The sequence below is a fragment of the Oncorhynchus mykiss genome, chromosome 12 (assembly GCF_013265735.2).
Source record: "Oncorhynchus mykiss isolate Arlee chromosome 12, USDA_OmykA_1.1, whole genome shotgun sequence".
In the NCBI taxonomy this organism is placed as follows: domain Eukaryota; kingdom Metazoa; phylum Chordata; class Actinopteri; order Salmoniformes; family Salmonidae; genus Oncorhynchus; species Oncorhynchus mykiss.
The window spans coordinates 38328076-38348926 of NC_048576.1; the positions used below are offsets into that span (position 1 = coordinate 38328076).

Sequence of the window (20851 nt, forward strand, 5' to 3'; positions counted from 1 at the left end):
AGAACCCATCTGGTACTATTAGACTACTAGACTTTTTGTTGTGTGTGTGTAGAATAGTAGAGGGCCTGATTTGGGTGGCCTAAATGGTGAATCGTTTATTGGACTTATAACAGAGGGCTGAAATAAAGTGTTGCCACTTGTGTCTTAGTGAGTATGAGGTATTTCTTCCTATGATGAGATCTGTAATCCTGCAGTGACCTCCTTTAAAAGTCACACTTACATAAAACACCAGGAAAGGTCAGAATGAAAGGAAACCATTTCAGACTGCTGGCACATAGCCTTGGAATTAAGTGCAGATCCACAAAAGATGTGGAGCACAGTGCTAACCATTATAATTTTTACCTTGATATTGTAGACAAAGCCCCAATTTTACATAAATCCTCACTCAAGGACTCCATGCTCAATTTCCCCCTATTCTGCTATTGAAACCAACTTGTTGATTCATACATACTGTATGAGGATGACGATCCCAATGACTATTTCTTCACTTCAATGGAGAGCAGCCCTGTATTGAAACGACCATGAGAGGTCAGATGATTGTGAGAATGTATGTAAAACACTTATTTTTATGTAACATCGTTCAACTGAGGAAAATATAAATCTGGACAACTGAAACCCTTTTTGGGTGGAAGGGCAAGTTGGTCTGCAAAATGTGATTTGTCTGTTCATTGCATTCATTGCAACCACTGTTACTAAGCAACTCACAACCTGCCTTCTCTGTCTGTTTCATTGCTCAATGTGAAAAGGGAGGGTGAGAGAAAGAGAGTGATGAGGGGGAGAGAGAGAGAGAGAGAGAGAGAGAGAGAGAGAGAGAGAGAGAGAGAGAGAGAAGGGGATGAAAGGGAAGGGGAAAGACAAAGAGAAAGATTAAGGAGAGATGTGGAGGAAAGAGGGAGTTGGAAAGATTGTGATTGTGGCTATATCAAAAGAAAAAAAGAGCAGCATGTGGAAAACAGTTATATTGTGAACGCTGGCCTCTGACCTGCTCAGTTATGGATGTTGAGAGAGACTAGCTAAACAGTGGAAGTAAAACGTTTCTCAGACTCCTGATCAACCATCACGACCAATCACTCATCTTTATTGATTGGTACACAAAGTGTCTAAGTAGAGGGAAATGTATTTAATGTCCCTATACAGAGACCTCTCAAACTACTCCTCCTAAGAAATTCTGTGTTTCCCAGATAAGTTTATACTACCAAATCACGACACGTTATAACATGACTAACACATCACACCCAGAGTGATGCTAGCTGTTTTTAGAGTTTATGTATTTTTAACTGGGGCGGCAGGGTAGCCTAGTGGTTAGAGTGTTGGACTAGTACCTGAAAGGTTGCAAGATTGAATCCCCGAGCTGACAAGGTAAAAATCTGTTGTTCTGCCATTGAACAAGGCACTTAACCCACTGTTCCTAGGCTGTCATTGAAAATAAGAATTTGTTCTTAACTGACTTGCCTAGTTAAATAAAGGTAAAAAAAAAAAAAATGCTTTTCTTTGGCCTCACCATTTGCTTTTGCATGACTCTTCAAGTTTTTTTCCCTTTTCTGTTCTGGGAGTATTCGCAAAGGCCTGAACGATGGAGCGTCCAAGTTCAACAGAAATTAAAGCTGAGTGCAATGCGCACACAGCAGTGAAATGTGCTCAGGCACCTGGAAGGACAAACCCCTGGCCCACCATCAGGCCCTTCGGGAGAGAACCCACCGTGAGAAAATCCTCCATAAAATCATCTCTCAGACTCGACCTGCTGCTTCGACAGAAAGCCTCTCAGCAGACGGCTGTGTAGCGTACTGAAATAGAAGGAGTTTGCATATTTTTTTTATTTTCCCCTGGCGTCTTTTTCAGTCCTGAATGCATGATGGCTTTTCCGTGCAGAACGGCAGATGTTGAAGCTGATACTCATTGTATAGTAATGGTTCCCCTTTTCTTGAAGTTTTGCTGAGGCGTTTCACACTTAAGAGGCAGTCACTGTTACCATAATGGCTCCTGGAATGATTGGTGCCATTGTGTACCATTAAAACCATTGTGTATCACATCTGGTCATAAATTAGCTACAATAGGTTGGACTCAGATGTTCCTCTACTTACTGAATATCTCCCCTGATGAGCACTAGCCTAGTTCTCCACAGAAACACATAGCCTCACCAGAGACCAAATAAGGGGTCAAACTGTGCACCTAACGTAAGCCCAAAGGGCATTGTAAAGGTAGAGTACCAAACACATTTAAAACTGGACACTAAATCTAGCTACTCATCTGTCCATATTAAACTTGTGTAATTACTGACATCATCGGTCTGTGATCGATTTCTACATCTCCACTCAGCTGACAGCTCTGTGAAAAGAACATGCAGCCATTTGTTTTGATTGTCTGGGGTTGATTTGCTTGGCTATACTTCCCTCTGCTGGCGAAATGAAATGAAAATAGACTGCAAACGTTTGCCCCAAAAATGACTGCGCTTTATTTTATGGCTAAAATGTACACACCGTTTCACATATTTATTCTCATATATTTATTCAATATTTTGATGAAATAACACTACTGATCAAGTCTTATCAAGTCTGAAAAATACCACATTTCGGTTTAAGGAGTCCTTGTCAAGGGGCTCACATGATTTGACACACTAGGCGGGGATATTCAACTCTTACCCGTCGACAGGATTTCACAAACTCGGTCCTCGGGACACCAAGGCGTGCACGTTTTGGTTTTTGCCCTAACACTACACAGCTGTTTCAAATAATCAATTAATCATCAAGCTTTGATTATTTGAATCAGCTGTGTAGTGTTAGGACAAAAAACAAAATGTGCACCCCTGATAATTAATTGCACCCACCTGGTGTCCAAGGTCTAAATCAGTCCCTGATTAGAGGGCAACAATGAAAAAATGCATTGGAACTGTCTTCGAGGTCCAGAGATGAGTTTAGGTGCATTAGAGCAGGGGTGTGAAACTCATTCCATGGAGGGCCGACTGTCTGTAGGTTTTTGGTTTTTCCTTTCAATTAAGACCATGACAACTAGGTGAGGCGAGTTCCTTACAAATTAGTGACCTTAATTCATCAATCAAGGTCAAGGGTGAAGCGAAAATCCGCAGACACTTGGCCCTCTGTAGAATGAGTTTGACACATGTGGACTAGAGTTTTCAACATGATATCATAGGAAAACATCATCTTGGTATGTTTTTGAGAAAAGGTCAAATGTCACAGAAGCTAATGCTTTTCTCAGTACATCGCAGTCAATGGGAAAAGAAGAGCTTCACAGGGTTGATATTTATCTCAATGCTTTGAAGTCAATGGGAAAAGATGAGTATCACAGTGTTGACATTTTTCTTGTTTATCTCATGTCTCTCTCACTCTCTACCTTCTCTTGATACCACATTCATTCTCTTCTCTCTCTCTCTCTCTCTCTCCATTTTTTCAGCCCCTCCACCCTCTCGCCCCTCTCTCACCCTCTCCGCCTTTCTCTCCTCCTCCCTCCCCCTTCTCTTTCTCTCCCTCTTCCCCCTCAATTCTCTCTCTCCCTCCTTCTTTCCATTCCTCCCTCATCACTCTCTCTCAGGCCTCTGTCTGTCTCTCTCCTGTCTACCCTCCCCCTCCCTCCTTCACCCTCTCCCTCTCTCTCTCCCCCCTCTTTCCCACTCCCTCACTCTCCCCATTTTCTCTCTCTCCTCCCCCTCCATTCTCACTCCCTCCTTCTTTCCCTGTCTCTCCTTTCTCTCATTTGTTCCTTCCTTTCCCTCCTCTCTTTCTCTCCTCTCTCCTACAGTCAGGCTGACAGACTGACAGACAGACAGACAGACAGACAGACAGGCAGACAGTTTCGAGTTTCAAGTCAATCTAAAAAAAAATAGAACAATAACCTCTTCAGATTTCCTTCAAGAATTCATAACAAGGCTGGTAGTTTCAAAAATAGAGGTCAAAAATACTTTTAAGTCAATTGATATTTCATATCCCGGGTCACAAATATGCACAATTTGGTAATATTACACCTTTTTAACCCTTCGAAACCCCCCCATGACCCCCAATTAAGTGACTTCCTGTGATCGCGGGAAGCTGGAATTCAATGTACGGCCTCCTGGGGACACACCCTAACGATGCCCTGAGTTTCACGTCTTTACCTTAAGAATTTACCATTCTAAAGAGGATGGAAGACAGTGTTTTTGTGTAACTGTAGGCAGAGAATGAAGGACTATGTTGAGGATGAATTACGACACTTCCTGTTGCCACAGGAAGCTGAACCTCAACACAGTGCATTCCTATAAGGTCTCGATTAGTTGTATGCAAGGACGGTTAGCTAGCTCAATAGCAGTTAACGAGGGGCGTCATGGTTATGTAAGGGCTGTGGGTAATGCTTTTATATGGAAGAAAAGCCTTGTTTTCTGTAGGACCCAAATTTTCACTGTGAAGAGTTAATTTCACATGGGCAGATGTAGGCTTGCGTTCATCGGGAGTGTCTGTTGAACGCTGATGTCACTCAAAACCCTTGGTTAGGCTTCAAGTAAGGCTTAACTTTCTGCCATGTAATGCGGGGAGGGGCAAAAGTATTAATTGTTAATTGGATTAAGGTTAGGGTTATGTCTAGGATTAAGGCTCTAACCCTAACACTAACCGTAGCTTCATGTCCACATCCCGGTTTAACCCTAAATTTAGCCTCAACCCTAACCCTAGCTTCATGTCAATTCCCAGCACAACCCTAACTCTAAACCTAACCTTAACCATCACTTCATCTCCACATCTTGGCTCAACCCTTCTGCCGATGTCACTCAAAAGCACATTAACTCTAGGTTAGACTTCAAGTGAGGCCTACCTTTCTGTCATGTAATGGGGGGAGAGGCAAATTAATGAATTGTTAATTTGATTAAGTTTATGGTTAATGTTACCCTAACCCTGCAAATCTTGGCTCAGCTCTTGGAGTTAGGGTTGAGCCGGGATGTGGACAAGAAGCTAGAGTTAGGGTTACTGTTTCGGTTAGGGTTGAGCTGGAAGTGGACATGAAGCTAGGGTTAAGGTTAGGTTTAGGGTTGAGTTTAGAGTTTCTCCCTGCCTGCCTGTCTGTCTGTGAGTTTATGTCTGTCTGTCTGTCTTGTCTGAGTCTTTTACATATGTACCCATTGCAGCGCTATCTCTAACTTTTTTGCCCTGAATGCAATGTATTGACTTATGCGCCAATACCCTTGATGCCTATCTATGCTTCAAGATCCTATCTGTGGTGGTGGGAAAGTGGAGAGAGAGGTGAAGGTAGGAGAGAGAGGAGAGAGAGATGGAGGGAGGGAGAGAGAGAGAGAGAGGAGGGTGTCATGTCTGTGATGCCTTTATTGTGATATTAATCTTTCCCAATTGAATGCTATGTATTGACATAAGCATCAAACCTGTGACACTCATGTTTTTCCATTGAACCCAATGTATTGAGATAAACATCAACCATGTGACACTCATATTTTCCCATTGACTGCAATTTATTGACAAAAGATTAGATTGGTTGACGCATATCTTTTTCTATTGACTTCTATGTATTGACGTAAGCATCAACATTGTGACCCTAATCTTTCCACTTTGACTGAAATATATTGACATAAAGATCAACCCTGTGACACTCATCTTTTCCCATTGACTGCAATGTATTGAGATAAGCATCAACTACTGACATTTTACCTTTTGCAAAACAGGCCAGAATTACATTTTCAGACTGATAATGGACTGACAGTGTACATGAAACATTTAGAATAAATGTATCCAGGGATAACCATATGAGTACACAACACATCCATACAGCATATTGCAGGTCAGTTGAGATATTCCAAAACATTCTCTGGGTACAACAACAGCTTATTCAGAGAGCCAGCATGCCCACCCAGTTTTTTATGTTGAGAAGGCGAAAAAAAGCAGAGTGAAAAAATTGTGACCCTTTTCATTTGTAATTAGGCGGTGAAATGTGATCCCTCAGTGCAGAGAGAGAGGCAACCCCGAGCTCTGAGCTGGAGTCAATGGCTTCCAGATTTCCATCCTAACCTCCTCTGTCTAGACTTGACGTTGCTCTTTTCTCTACCCCCTCCCTCTCCTCTCCCCCTCTTCTCCTCCCTCCCTCCATCATCCCCCTTTCTTTCTCCAGGTTGAAAAAACAGACTATTTACACAAAATGTCAAGAAGCCAGGAGATTCGGTTCTCTGCCCTTACCCCTCCACTTCTTCTCTCTCTCTCCCTCTCTCTATTTGTAGGGAGAGAGTGATCTGAGACACATTGTGGCAGGGCCAAATGTGAAAGTGTTGTAGATCTCTCCCTCCTCTCACACAACACATGCCATCTAGGAGAGGCAAGAGTGACTTGTCCTGGGTGCCATTGTGGGGTCACACAGACCCACCTCTTCACCCATCTGAACAGTCTAGCCCAGGTCCCCATCACTCAACACTAACCCCTTGACTACAGATGACATAGCTACTGAAAAATGCCAGAAAGTGCAACGTCAGCAACATTCATGCATTGCGAAAATTTGATTGAGCATATATTTTTAATGTGGAGACGAGGCAAATATGGTGATGAAGGACAACAGATCAACTGTTTTTGTTTCCTTCAACAGATCATTTGATTGTCTTCATTTAACCCAAAAGAGGTCAGTTCAAGGGTCCTGCTGGTATACGCAATAAGATATTGTACATAGGTCGCCATTGCAAATCAAGACTGTTAGCTGTCCGAGCTAAAGCCTAGATATTAGCTCTGGGGACTAACTTCACTCTTCAAATGTCAGGCAATGCTACACATTTTGGTAGGCTAGCTCTGCGAACTAAGTGTTATACACAGGTACAACAAAACTATCTCAGACAGCACAGTGTCTTTGAGCCATCTGGGTACTTCTTCATATTGCTTGAGCCAGTGTTCATTCATGCCATCTGGTAGTTGTCAATTCTGCCTCAGCCTCACTGTGCCTCAAGCTACATACAGGAGGATTTCAATTCCCTAAATATTTAACTTTTGTTTGTTCAGAGCGAAGAATGATCTTCTACGTCTGCATTCTTTGTGTACATATGGTTTGATGTTTGTTTCCATGATTTGACTAAAGTGGAACGTCCTCTGCTTGACTGGCTGTCACAGGAAAGGAAACCGTGTCGCAGTCTGCCAAGATTCTGTTTACTGACTCACTGGGACAAGAGATACTGGGAGGAAGGTCATAGCAGTATTTCAAGCACACCTTACCTGGAAGCATTGCAGGCCTGGGACAAATGTATGCAAAATGCTTTTTAACATGTCTGATGCACTTGACTTAGCTTGGCCAGCACAATGGAACCAACAGAACAGTCCCAAACTTGAAAACTCCACCTCTGACTAGCTTGCACTCCGGTCAAGCTTAATCAAGTGCACCACAAGTAATTAAAAGTACTGTATTTAACAAAGGTGCAGTAATGCCCTAATGTCAGATTACAATATACTATGTGATTCACAATTGAACTATCCACCTACCGAGACATTACTGGTGGGTGGATCTTTTCGGAGTGAAAGTGCTCTTTAGTTAAGCATTATATTCCTCTGGTGTCTCTCATGTTGACAATGGTGCAAATGATTATAGAGCATCTAAAAAAAAATGTACAATTGATACAAGTTTTTTGGGCACAAGCAATAAGTATAACTGTTCTCAGTGTTTTGGAGAAGGTAGGGATCAGAATGATTGAGGGTGTTCAAACAGAGGTGGGGCGAGGGGAAGAGGGGGAGGACAATGGAGAAGGGAGGACGGGGCCCTTCGTGCCTTTTGCGTCTCCCCTGACCCAGACTTGGGGGTCCATGTGTGTGTGTTTCTTTATATTATTTTTAAAATCCTCCTTCTCTGCATTTTATGTCACTGAAAGAATGTCTGGGTGCTGAGGGGATTGAGCCTTTGCTCGTGGTGCAGCATTCTGAAATGAGAGAGGGGGAAAAAAGGGAAAGAGGGAAAGTTAGAGACTAAACCACAGAAATGTAAACATGTCTGGAGCTAAAATAACTTTGCTTTCATTGAAAACACCCCTCCGTCACAAACAGACTTCTGTGTTTTACACCCTGTCCAAAACAGTCAACAAAGGCCAGTTTGTTCTGCAGAAGGGTATTGTTTTACAAATAAAAACACAACAAGTATTTTCCTTTTGGAACCTTAAACCTTGAAAACAGAGTGCTGAAGTAGATATTACTAAAATAATCATTACTAAAGTGTGCTCTTGAGTAATATAAGATTTGTGATTATTACCATGACCTTTTCTGTTTTTCAATGTTTGACAAATAATTATTTGTATCAATAATTGTGGTTATTTCAAAGACAAAAAACTTGCATGTTAATATGCATTAACATTTTGACACTTTTAACATATGCACTATGCAGAAATCGCTCCACCATTTCCTGGTTGCAGAAATTCTAATTGTTTGCCTAATTGCAGTTTATGCAACAAAAATAAGCAAGTATAATGTGGAGAAACACTGTACCATCTAAACTGCTGTGAAATATCTTTTCCATAACCAAAAATATAAGCTGTTGTACAAAACCAAAAATAATAGATGTAAAAATGAAACTTAAGAATGGGAAGCATTCAAATAGCACACATAGAACATATCTAATGCATCTTAGACTTGCTTTCAATGAGATTGACAGATCCATAACTCACATTTTTATGTGAATTTAGTCCGGTCACCCAAAAAGTTACATATTTAACATTTTATTTAAAATGTAAGTCAATGTCATTAACATAAATTATTACAAATCATTTTGTGGTCATGTCGTATCATTGGGCCTTAGAATATATCTTGCTTATTGCTGTTGGTTATCACTTCTACTACATCTCTGCTCTAATGGACCTTATTGTTTTAATAGGGAAGGAGACCTCTCTCACCAGGACCTGATGCTTGACCTCACACTGTGGGGGAACTCTTTAAGCCTGGAGAGTTGGCAATTTGACACAATTATGTTATCATTCAAGTCAATTAGCTCTTTCCAGAAACTGGTCAAGCACAAACCAATCTTTGTCTCCAACTCCACCAAAGAACATTGGTGGTCTAGGCACAAGAGCTGGCATTCTTCAAGGTTCTGAAGGGGTTCACTGTAGCCTACACATTCCCATCCACACCCTACCTACCTGTCAATACATTCAATTCCACTTTCACCGGTTGAATCAAAATAGTTTTTACTATTTGATATGAATAGTGAAGTAGTCACATGCCATAATTTTAAAACTATAGGCTTTTAATATATAGGCTACTTTATACTACAAATGCAGTATTCATTTACACATACTAGAAAAGCATGCTTACTAAAACACATTTAGATTAAAAATCTGTTTTTTCAAAAGAGGTAGTCGTGATAAATAACATTCAGAGATGACAAACAAAAAGTTATTGTACGCGCTCTCTCTGTCTCTCTCTCGCTCACTCTTTCTCTCTCTCACGTGCGCACAGTGGTGTGTTGTGTATGACTTGCCTCCATTCTCCAATATCATAGTAGTAGATGCCGTTTGACCGTATTGAACCAGCAGTTAGTTCATTGAGACAACAAAAAACTAAAACCTCGTTCTTTATTTTTTCCCTCGGTGTGGCACCTTCTGTTTCCTTCACCGAAAACGATTCAACGTTTCACGACCAAACTGTAAGTCGAAGCGTTATTATCAAAACTTTTACAACTAAAAGTTGATGTATCGGTTTGTGCCTGTTTCGCCGTAGCTGATCTGGACCGAGCAGCTTTATCTCAATTATAGTGTATTACATTATAATGTTTCTATCAAACTTTTTCAATGGAAAAGTTTGTAGTGAATTTTAGGAAGGGAGGGCATTGAGCATGTTCAATGATGATGCATTATGCCCCGAAGTGATGGTCCGCGAGTGACAGTTGACAGGTCAGATAGTTTGTTCGCTCCCTGATGAGTAGGCTACATTTATGGCAGACCTTTTAGTGAAACAATTGCAAAGAAACCAAAGGTCAATTAGAAACTATAATTTTATTTGATGAATTGTCATTAGTTCATAACATTACAAGTTTACAATTTCTGAAGCATTTTTAAGAATAAAGAAAGTCCTAAAGGAGATCAAATAAGTAGACTAAATAGGTTAGAATGACTTAAAATACAATGTGTTATTGTTCTCTTAAAAAGTCTACCATCCTGTATCAAAACCTTTCACATGAGAAGGTTGAATTTCAATTGAGTATGCTATGGATTTGTCACGTAGCCTACTATTATTGATGCAATACCGACAAAAGTTGCTGTGGATATGTGGTAATTGTGGGCTATTATTAGTATTATCCTTAGTGGGGTTTGAGTCTAACATTTTATAGGACATAACATCAATCTGACAATTAGGCCTATATGATGTTTGGATTTTTTAAAACTAAGCTGAATGCAACAACAGATTTATGGGGATTTTCATAGACTATTCTGAAATATTCCTGGAATATTGAGCAGCCAAGGCCAATTTACTCATTTACTAATCATAATGATTAGTATACGATAGCTCTAGTTATGATCAATACTAGACTGCAACAAACTAACACAACTTACAACTGAAATTATCTCCCTGTATAATAATATCAACAATGTGAATACTTGTTCACCACTGACTGCTAAATCAGGGTCACACAGAGGGATTCTTGGTAGACTTAAACAAATCTACTTTGAAACAAAAGTATACACCTCAAACACATGGTTATTGGCTTAAAAAAAGAAGACACCTGTACCATGTCAGGCATAGAGTTAAAATGTATTCCATTTTGAGGTTGCATCCAAATATTATACTTTATATACATCACAGAAGATTGAAATATATCAAAACTGTTTAACATCAAAACACCAGATTTTTTTCAGCCCCTCCACTGCTGGCCTTCTAGGCAGAGTTGCAAAGCTAAAACCATATCTCAGACTGGTCAATAAAAATAAAAGATTAAGATGGGCAAAAGAACACAGACACTGGACAGAGGAACTCTGCCTAGAAGTCCAGCATCCCGGAGTCACCTCTTCACTGTTGATGTTGAGACTGGTGTTTTGCGGGTACTATTTAATGAAGCTGTCAGTTGAGGACTTGTGAGGCGTCTGTTTCTCAAACTAGACACTCTAATATACTTGTCCTCTTGCTCAGTTGTGCACCGGGGCCTCCCACTCCACTTTCTATTCTGGTTAGAGACAGTTTGCGCTGTTCTGTGAAGGGAGCAGTATACAGCGTTGTATGAGATCTTCAGTTTCTTGGCAATTTCTCTCATGGAATAGTCTTCATTTCTCAGAACAAGAATAGACTGACGAGTTTCAGAAGAAAGTTCCTTGTTTCTGGCCAGTTTGAGCCTGTAATTGAACTCACAAATGCCGATGCTCTAGATGTTCAACTAGTCTAAAGAAGTCTAGTTTTATTGCTTCTTTAATCAGTACAACAGTTTTCAGCTGTGCTAACATAATTACAAAAGGGGTTTCTAATGATCAATTAGCCTTCTAAAACGATACACTTGGATTAGCTAACACAATGTGCCATTGGAATGCATGAGTGATGGTTGCTGATAATGGGCCCCTGTACGCCTATGTAGATATTCCATTAAAAATCTGCCGTTTCCAGCTACAATAGTCATTTCCAACATTAACAGTGTCTACACTGTATTTGTGATCAATTTGAAGTTATTTTAATGGACAAAAAATGTGCTTTTATTTCAAAAACAAGGACATTTCTAAGTGACCCCAAACTTTTGAACGGTAGTGTAGGTCCTAAGGTTAACTTAGAAGACAAAGCATGAACAAAGAGATGCCTATTAGGCCAGAGGCCTAGAAGCCTGGGAAATGAGGATTATTCATACAACCTTCCTCCATGGACTGGAACCAGGATAAGCGAGCGAACAAAGGTATTTCATTCCATTTATAACATCTGAAGGTGCAACCTTTCAACCCAAAACCAACCACCACTGACCAATCAAACAATACCAATTTTACAATAACCTAAATACTGCCAGGCCCGATCTCCACAGGATGTCACAGCATTTAAAGGCTTGTGTGGGAGATCAGACTAACGTAAATAAGACAGAATTCCTGAGAAGACAATGAAAACCTTTGCATAATACAGTCATTCAGAGTCCACCCTGTACAGATACAAGTAACCATAGAGATAATACGTCCATATAGATAGCATCACAGTTATCCTCAGTGACCACGTTTCAGGGCGATATCAAACATGGATACTATATCATTATTCAGTCACATTAGTCAGTCCTCTAGATACTGTAACAGAGAGATACACAATGGTGACTAGTCCTTGGGCATTGTCCTTTGTGCTTTCCTTGTGTTCCTGGACCATTTGCAGTGCTGCTCCAGGTGACAGAGAGCACATAAATTATGGCCAAACCTACATTTATAGAGATTATCAACTGTTTATAAGCCATTTATAACACAATAATGTAAGATATATACATTAATACATTTTTTAAAACTACTTTTGAACCAGTATAAACTATATAAGATATTTCCACAATATCATGTCTTAAAATTTCCTCCAATCAACTTTTTCTTCTCAAGGCTAGTAGTTAAGGCCCATTTATCCCACATACACATACACGTAACACACACAGCCACTAACACCCCAGACCATTCTGCATAATTAAATCATTTACTGCTGTTTTGTAAGCTTATGTCTTGGTGATTTATGTGGTGGGGATCGCTTCTGCAACATCTGGTTTACTCCTTTATCGTATAAAAATGTAGATCACCATTCCAAAGGCAACATTTAACATTGGGTTGCCAGGTCTTTTCCGGCCCATGTGTCACGTCTTCTGAATTAGATTTTGGCGGAACATTTACCCAGTAGGCTCTTTGTTTCTGAGTGAAATAACTGATCCAATGATTCAACAAAGTGCACGTTCAAAAAATCTGACTTCGATTTAGTTTTTTTATTTACTCGTAATTTACTTATGTGTAATTCCACGGTAACGGAATTACGTTTGACTCAGTTTTTTTACTATAAATGTATGGCAAACAAAAAACATTGATTTCAAAGTTGAACAAACCATACAACTCTATACACACAGACTTATTTTAATCATTTATATCGAAACATTTACAAAAACAAATTTAGTGGAAGAACTGTGCAGACACTAACTTAGGTATCAGAATTCTTTAAGAAGTCAAATGAAAAATTACAGCTGAGCAAAGCTTATGAAAGAAACGATCTGTAGAGGCTTATTTCCATAGCCTATTATTAGGAATGTGGGTACAACCTACCTACAACGTATAGAAGTCTAGGCCTAATATAGAGGAAGATTAGGCAAAAATGCTAATTATTGAATAATTATCCAGTTCTGGGGACAGCAGAGTTGCGTACTCTGCAGCCAGGCCCTTTATGATTTGGTCAATAGAGGGCGATACCATTATATATCACAATGTTTTATGGGTACTTAGTCACGATAGGACAAAGGTTGACATCGCCCAACTGTACTCAGTACTGTACTGTGTTGTACTGTATTGTACTGTACTATAATGTGTTCTACTCACTGTACTGTGCTCTAAGTAGTGTACTGTACTGTGCTATCCAACTTGTGAAACATACGTCTGTCTATAATAGGTTCAGATTTGGTCCAGTCTGGTCTGTCTGTGGACATTAACATCAAGACCAGGGTGGACTGACCAAATTTCAACTGCTTTTCAACATCCATGGATATCAACAGGTATTACAGTGAAATGCTTACTTACGAGTCCCTAACCGACCGTGCAGTTTCAAAAAATACAGATAAGAATAACAGATAAAAGTAACAAGTAAATAAAGAGCAGCAGTAAAAAATAACAATATATACAGGGCCGTGCCAGTACAGAGTCAATGTGCGGGGGCACCGGCTAGTTGAGGTTAGAGGTCGACCGATTAATCGGAATGGCCAATTAATTAGGGGCGATTTCAAGTTTTCATAACAATCGGAAATCGGTATTTTTGGGCGCCGATTTTGCCGATTTTTAAAATGTATTTATTATATATATATTTTTTTTATATATACCTTTATTTAACTAGGCAAGTCAGTTAAGAACACATTCTTATTTTCAATGACGGCCTAGGAACGGTGGGTTAACTGCCTTGTTCAGGGGCAGAACGACAGATTTTCACCTTGTCAGCTCGGGGGATTCAATCTTGCACTTAACTAGTCCAACGCTCTAACCACCTGCCTCTCATTGCACTCCACGAGGAGCCTGCCTGTTACGCGAATGCAGTAGAAGCCAAGGTAAGTTGCTAGCTAGCATTAAACTTATCTGATAAAAAAACAATCAAGCAATCATAATCACTAGTTATCATGGTTGATGATATTACTAGTTTATCTAGCGTGTCCTGCGTTGCATATAATCGATGCAACGCTGGGGGATGATTTAACAAAAGCGCATTTGTGAAAAAAGCACAATCGTTGGACGACTGTACCTAACCATAAACACCAATGCCTCTCTTAAAATCAATACACAGAAGTATATATTTTTAAACCTGCATATTTAGCTAAAAGAAATCCAGGTTAGCAGGCAATATTAACCAGGTGAAATTGTGTCACTTCTCTTGCGTTCATTGAACGCAGAATCAGGGTATATGCAACAGTTTGGGCAGCCTGGCTCATTGCGAACTAATTTGCCAGAATTTTACGTAATTATGACATAACATTGAAGGTTGTGCAATGTAACAAGAATATTTAGACTTAGGGATGCCACCCATTAGATAAAATATCGAACTGTTCCGTATTTCACTGAAATAATACAAGTTTTGTTTTCGAAATTATAGTTTCCAGATTTGACCATATTAATGACCAAAGGCTCGTATTTCTGTGTGTTATTATGTTATAATTAAATCTATGATTTGATAGAGCAGTCTGACTGAGCGATGGTAGGCAGCAGCAGGCTCGTAAGCATTCATTCAAACAGCACTTTTGTGCGTTTTGCCAGCAGCTCTTCGCCAGCACAGCGCTGTTTATGACTTCAAGCCTATCAGCCTATTGGCTGGTGTAACCGATGTGAAATGGCTAGCTGGTTAGCGGGGTGTGCGCTAATAGCGTTTCAAACGTCACTCGCTCTGAGACTTTGAGTAGTTATTCCCCTTGGCTGTTGTCGATGTGTTCCTGGTTCGAGCCCAGCTAGGGGCGAGGAGAGGGACGGAAGCTATACTGTTACACTTGCAATACTATAGTGCCTATAAGAACATCCAATAGTCAAAGGTACATGAAATACAAATGGTATAGAGAGAAATAGTCCTATAAATACTATATTAACTACAACCTAAAACCTCTTACCTTGGAATATTGAAGTCTCATGTTAAAAGTAACCACCAACTTTCATATGTTTTCATGTTCTGAGCAAGGAACTCAAATGTTAGCTTTTTTACATGGCACATATTGCACTTTTACTTTTACATATTGCACTTTGTTTTTGCATTATTTAAACCAAATTGGACATATTTCATTATTTATTTGAGGCTAAATGGATTTTTATTGATGTATTATATTAAGTTAAAATAAGTGTTCATTTAGTATTGTTGTAATTGTCATTATTACAAAAAAAAATACAAAATTAATCGGCAGATTAATCGGTATCGGCTTTTTTGGGTCCTCCAATAATCGGTATCGGTATTGGCGTTGAAAAATCATAATCGGTCGACCTCTAGTTGAGGTAGTATGTACATGTAGGTAGAGTTAATTAAAGTGACTATGCATAGATGACAACAGAGAGTGGAAGTGGTGTGGAGGGGGGGGGGGGGGGGGGCAATGCAAATAGTCTGGGTAGCCATTTGACTAGATGTTCAGGAGTCTTGTGGCTTGGGGGTAGAAGCTGTTTAGAAGCCTCTTGGACCTAGACTTGGCGCTATGGAACTGCTTGCCGTGTGGTAGCAGAGAGAACAGTCTATGAATAGAGTGGCTGAAGTCTTTGACATTTTTAGGGCCTTCCTCTGACACCGCCTGGTATAGAGGTCCTGGATGGCAGGCAACTTGGCAACAGTGATGTACTGGGCCGTTCGCACTACCCTCTGCAGTGCCTTGCGGTTGGAGGCCAAGCAGTTGCCATACCAGGCAGTGATGCAACCAGCAACCATGCTCTCGATGGTGCAGCTGTAGAACATTTTGAGGATGTCAAAACCCATGCCACTGGTGTGTCATCTGCAAATTTAATGATGGTGTTGGAGTTGTGCCTGGCCGTGCAGTCATGAGTGAACAGGGAGTAAAGGAGGGGGCTGAGCACACACCCCTGAGGGGCACCTGTGTTGAGGATCAGCGTGGGGGGTGTGTTGTTACCTACTCTTACCACTGGGGGCGGCCCGTCAGGAAGTCCAGGATCCAGTTGTAGAGGGAGGTGTTTAGTCCCAGGGTCCTTAGCTTATTGATGAGCTTTGAGGGCGCTGTGGTGTTGAACGCTGAGCTGTAGTCAATGAATAGCATTCTCACATAGGTGTTCCTTTTGTCCAGGTGGGAAAGGGCAGTATGGAGTGCAATAGAGACTGCATTATCTGTGGATCTGTTGGGGCGGTATGCAAATTGGAGAGGGTCTAAGGTTTCTGGGATGATGGTGTTGATGTGAGCCATGACCAGCCTTTCAAAGAACTTCATGGCTACAGACATGAGTGCTACGGGGCGGTAGTCATTTAGGCAGGTTACCTTAGTGTTCTTGGGCACAGGCACTATGGTGGTCTGCTAAAATATGTTGGTATTACAGACTCGGACAGGGAGCGATTGAAAATTTCAGTGAAGACACTTACAGTACACGTCCTGGTAATCCGTCTGGCTACTACGGCCTTGTGAATGTTTACCTGTCTAAAGGTCTTACTCACATCGGCTGCGGAGATCGTGATCACACAGTCTTCTGGTACAGCTGGTGCTCTCATGCATGTTTCAGTGTTATTTGCCTTGAAGTAGCTCGTGTCACTGGACAGCTCTCAGCTGTGCTTCCCTTTGTAGTCAGTAATGGTTTGCAGGCCCTGCCACATCCGACGTGCGCCAGAGTCGGTGTAGTACAACTCTATATCAGTCCTGTATTGACGCTTCGCCTGTTTGATGGTTTGTCAGAGGGCAGTATTTCTTATTAGCTTCTGGCTTAGAGTTCCGCTCCTTGAAAGTGGCAGCTCTAGCCTTTAGCTCAGTGCGGATGCTGCCTGTAATCCATGGCTTCTGGTTGGGTTATGTACGTATGGTCACTATAGGGACGGAGTCATCGATGCACTTATTGATTAAGCCAATGACAGAAGTGCTGTACTCCTCAATGCCATTGGAGGAATCCCGGGAACATATTCCAGTCTGTGCTAGCAAAACAGTCCTGTAGCTTAGCATCTGCTTCATCTGACCACTTTTTTATTGATCTAGTCACTGGTGCTTCCTGCTTAATTTTTGCTTGTAAGCAGGAATCAGGAGGATGGAATTATGGTCAGATTTGCCAAATGGAGAGCAAGGGAGAGCTTTGTATGCATTTCTGTGTGTGGAGTATAGGTGGTCCAGAGTTATTTTCCCTCTGGTTGCACATTTAACATGCTGATAGAAATTTGGTAAAACTGATTTAAGTTTCCCTGCATTAAAGTCCCCGGCTACTAGGAGCGCCCCCTCTGGGTGAGCATTTTCTCACTTGCTTATCGCGGAATACAGCTCATTCAATGCTATCTTAGTGCAAGCCTCTGACTGTGGTGGTATGTAAACAGCTACAAAGAGTATAGGTGAAAACACTCTCTGTAGGTAATGTGGTCTGCAGCTTATCATGAGAAACTCTACCTCAGGTGAGCAATAGCTCGAGCCTTCCTTAGATATTGTGCACCAGCTGTTGTTTAAAAAAATACATAGACCTTGTCTTAACAGACGCCGCTGTTGTATCGTATAGCCAGCAAGCTGTATGTTTATATTGTTGTCGTTCAGCCATGACTCCACAAAGCATAAGATGTTACAGTTTTTAATGTCCCGTTGGAAGTTTAATCTTCCAAATAACTTGTCCATTTTATTGTCCAAAGATGGCATGTTTGCTAGCAGAATTGAGGGGAGTGGGGTTTTATTCGATCGCCTCCGACTCCTCAGATGGCAGCCCGCCCTCCAGCCTCTCTTTCGTCACCTCCTATTCACGCAGATCACTGGGGACGGGGCCAATGTTCCCAAGGGAGCCGTATATCTTCCACCTCGGGCTCGTCAGATTTTTGAAAGAAGAAAAGGGATTCTGCTAGTCCGTGGTGAGTAATCGCAGTCCTGATGTCTAGAAGTTATTTTTCGGTCATAAGAGATGGTAGTGGCAACATTATGTTCAAAAAATTTAACAAAATAAGTTACAAACAATGCAGATAAACAAACAAAAAACACGATCGGTTGGGGGCACATAAAACGTCTGCCTTCTGCTCCGGCGCCATCTTAGTGTGATGGTGGTGTCAGTCGGGGGCTCAGTGGGTGAAGATGCTGGTTACAGTAAACGGAAAGAGAGGGGGCTTATGGGTAGAGCTGAGAATTGCCACGGACCTCACAATATTATCATAATACTTAGGTGCCGATACAATATGTATTGTGATTCTCACAAATCACCTGATTCTCACAATGTATTGCGATTAGACACCGCGATTCTATTGCGATTTGATGTTCCAAACTTATTGCTCACTATATGTCTGCTGAAGAGAGATGAGAGAGAGTATAAGAATGTTTTGATCAGTCATGGAAATAAAAGTACTGAAAACATGTTGGCTCACTATTTAAAAACAAGTTGGACAGCAAGCTATATGATGAAAAAGTCTGCTGTTTTGGCACAGGTACAGCTGACTAAAGATGGCTAACGTTACCTACAGTAGAACATTTTTAAAAATATATATATGTACAGTACATTCGGAAAGTATTCAGACCCCTTGACTTTTTCCACATTTTGTTACATTACAGTCTTATTCTAAAATGTATTAAATATTCATTTATTCTCAGCAATCTGCACATAATACTCCATAAGTATATTATTTACATAAGTATTCAGACCCTTTGCTATGAGACTCGAAATTGAGCTCAGGTGCATCCTGTTTCCATTGATCATCCTTGAAATGTTTCTACAACTTGATTGGAGTCCACCTGTGGTAAATTCAATTGATTGGAGATGATTTGGAAAGACACACACCTGTCCATATAAGGTCCTACAGTTGACAGTGCATGTCAGAGCAAAAACCAAGCCATGAGGTTGGAGGAATTGTCCATAGAGCTCCGAGACAGGATTGTGTCGAGCCACAGATCTGGGGAAGGGTACCAAAACATTTCTGCGGCATTGAAGATCCCCAAGAACACAGTGGCCTCCATCATTCTTAAATGGAATACATTTGGAATCACCAAGACTCTTCCTAGAGTCTGTGGAGATGGGATAACCTTCCAGAAGGACAACAATCTCTGCATCACTCCACCAATCAAGCCTTTATGATAGTGGCCAGACATAAGCCACTCCTCAGTAAAAGGCTCACTGCAGCCCACTTGGAGTTTAACAAAAGGCAACTGAAGGACTCTCAGACAAATAGAAACAAGACTTTTCTCTTTGGCCTGAATGCCAAGCGTCACGTCTGGAGGAAACCTGGCACCATCCCTACAGTGAAGCATGGTGGTGACAGCTTCATGCTGTGGGGATGTTTTTCAGCGGCAAAGACTGGGATAATAGTCAGGAACAAGGGAAAGATGAACGGAGCAAAGAACAAGAGAGATTCTTGATGAAAACCTGCTTCAGGGCTCTCAGGACCTCAGACTGGGGCAAAGGTTCACCTTCCAACAGGACAATGACCCTAAGCACACAGCCAAGACAACACAAGAGTGGCTTCGGTACAAGTCTCAGAATGTTCTTGAGTGGCCCAGCCAGAGCCCTGACCGGAACGCGATCGAAAATCTCTGGAGAGACCTGAAAATAGCTGTGCAGCGACGCTCCCCATCCAACCTGACAGAGCTTGAGAGGATCTACAGAGAAAAATGGGAGAAACTCCCCAAATACAGGTGGGCCAAGCTTGTAGCATCATACCCAAGAAGACTCAAGGCTGTAATTGTTGCATAATGTGCTTCAACAAAGTACTGAGTAAAAGGTCTGAATACTTATGTAAACGTAACGTTTCAGTTTATATTTTCTCATAAATTAGTAACATTTCTAAAACCTGTTTCTGCTTTGTCATTATGGGATGTGGTGTCTAGATGAATGAGGGGGAAAAAACTATTTAATACATTTTAGAATAAGGCTGTAATGTACTTTCCTATTGCATGTGTATGTAATAGAATAAACGTGTCAAAAACAAATGAAGACATGAATAAATGCATTTCTTTAGCTTCCAAAATGTTTGAGTACCAAGATAGCTGCACAGGGGCTTCAATACAGCGCCCCCTGTCATTCATCCAGGATTTATACACATCATTGGTACCGCCCAGGGGTGGAATTAGGGAAAAATCACTCGAAAAACTCACCACTGTTGGAGCACCTGGCAGACAGCTTAAACAATTCAACCTCTGCTTATGCCCCAGCCGCCCAGAAGCCTTGATATTGAGCAACACTTAATGAATGCGTGTGAAAAAGTATGTATGAAAAGTGTGAAAATGTATCCACTTACTGTAAGTCACTCTGGATAAGAGCATCTGCTAAAATGACTAAAATGTAAAAAATGTATGGTTGGACTGGTGATGGTGAGAAAGATGTGATGGGATTGCTGAGAGGTGTGGTGTCGCAATGTTTATTCGTAGTTGTCTATGGGGCTGTATAGATTTATACAAGTCATATTGCACCCCAACACCCAATCTATCAACCAGTCTAGCCCAGCTCTGTCCTCGCCTCAGCCACAGCCCTGTCTGGGCACACACAAGCTGTGGCATGTATGGGGAAAGGGAGGGTGCAGAGGACATGAGAGTGGCTCAGGAAGGTCCTCATACAGTAGAAATACAGTAATGATAGCGTGTATAAAAGTATTGAGGCTGTCCATGAGAATGA

The 20851-nt window shown here is 41.1% G+C and overlaps 1 protein-coding gene across 6 annotated transcripts in view; it reads left to right on the plus strand.

Annotated features, from left to right (window-relative positions):
- The first annotated feature begins 9387 nt into the window (after nucleotides 1-9387).
- Nucleotides 9388-20851, plus strand: part of erg (ETS transcription factor ERG) — a 93715-nt gene continuing 82251 nt past the window's right edge. For 2 of the 6 annotated variants that reach the window (XM_036937522.1, XM_036937525.1), the window contains exon 1: nucleotides 9388-9582. The gene's annotated coding sequence lies outside the window, so the exon portion shown is untranslated. The remainder of the gene's footprint in view (nucleotides 9583-20851) is intronic. The other 4 variants (XM_036937519.1, XM_036937518.1, XM_036937523.1 and 1 more) reach the window with 2 other exon arrangements.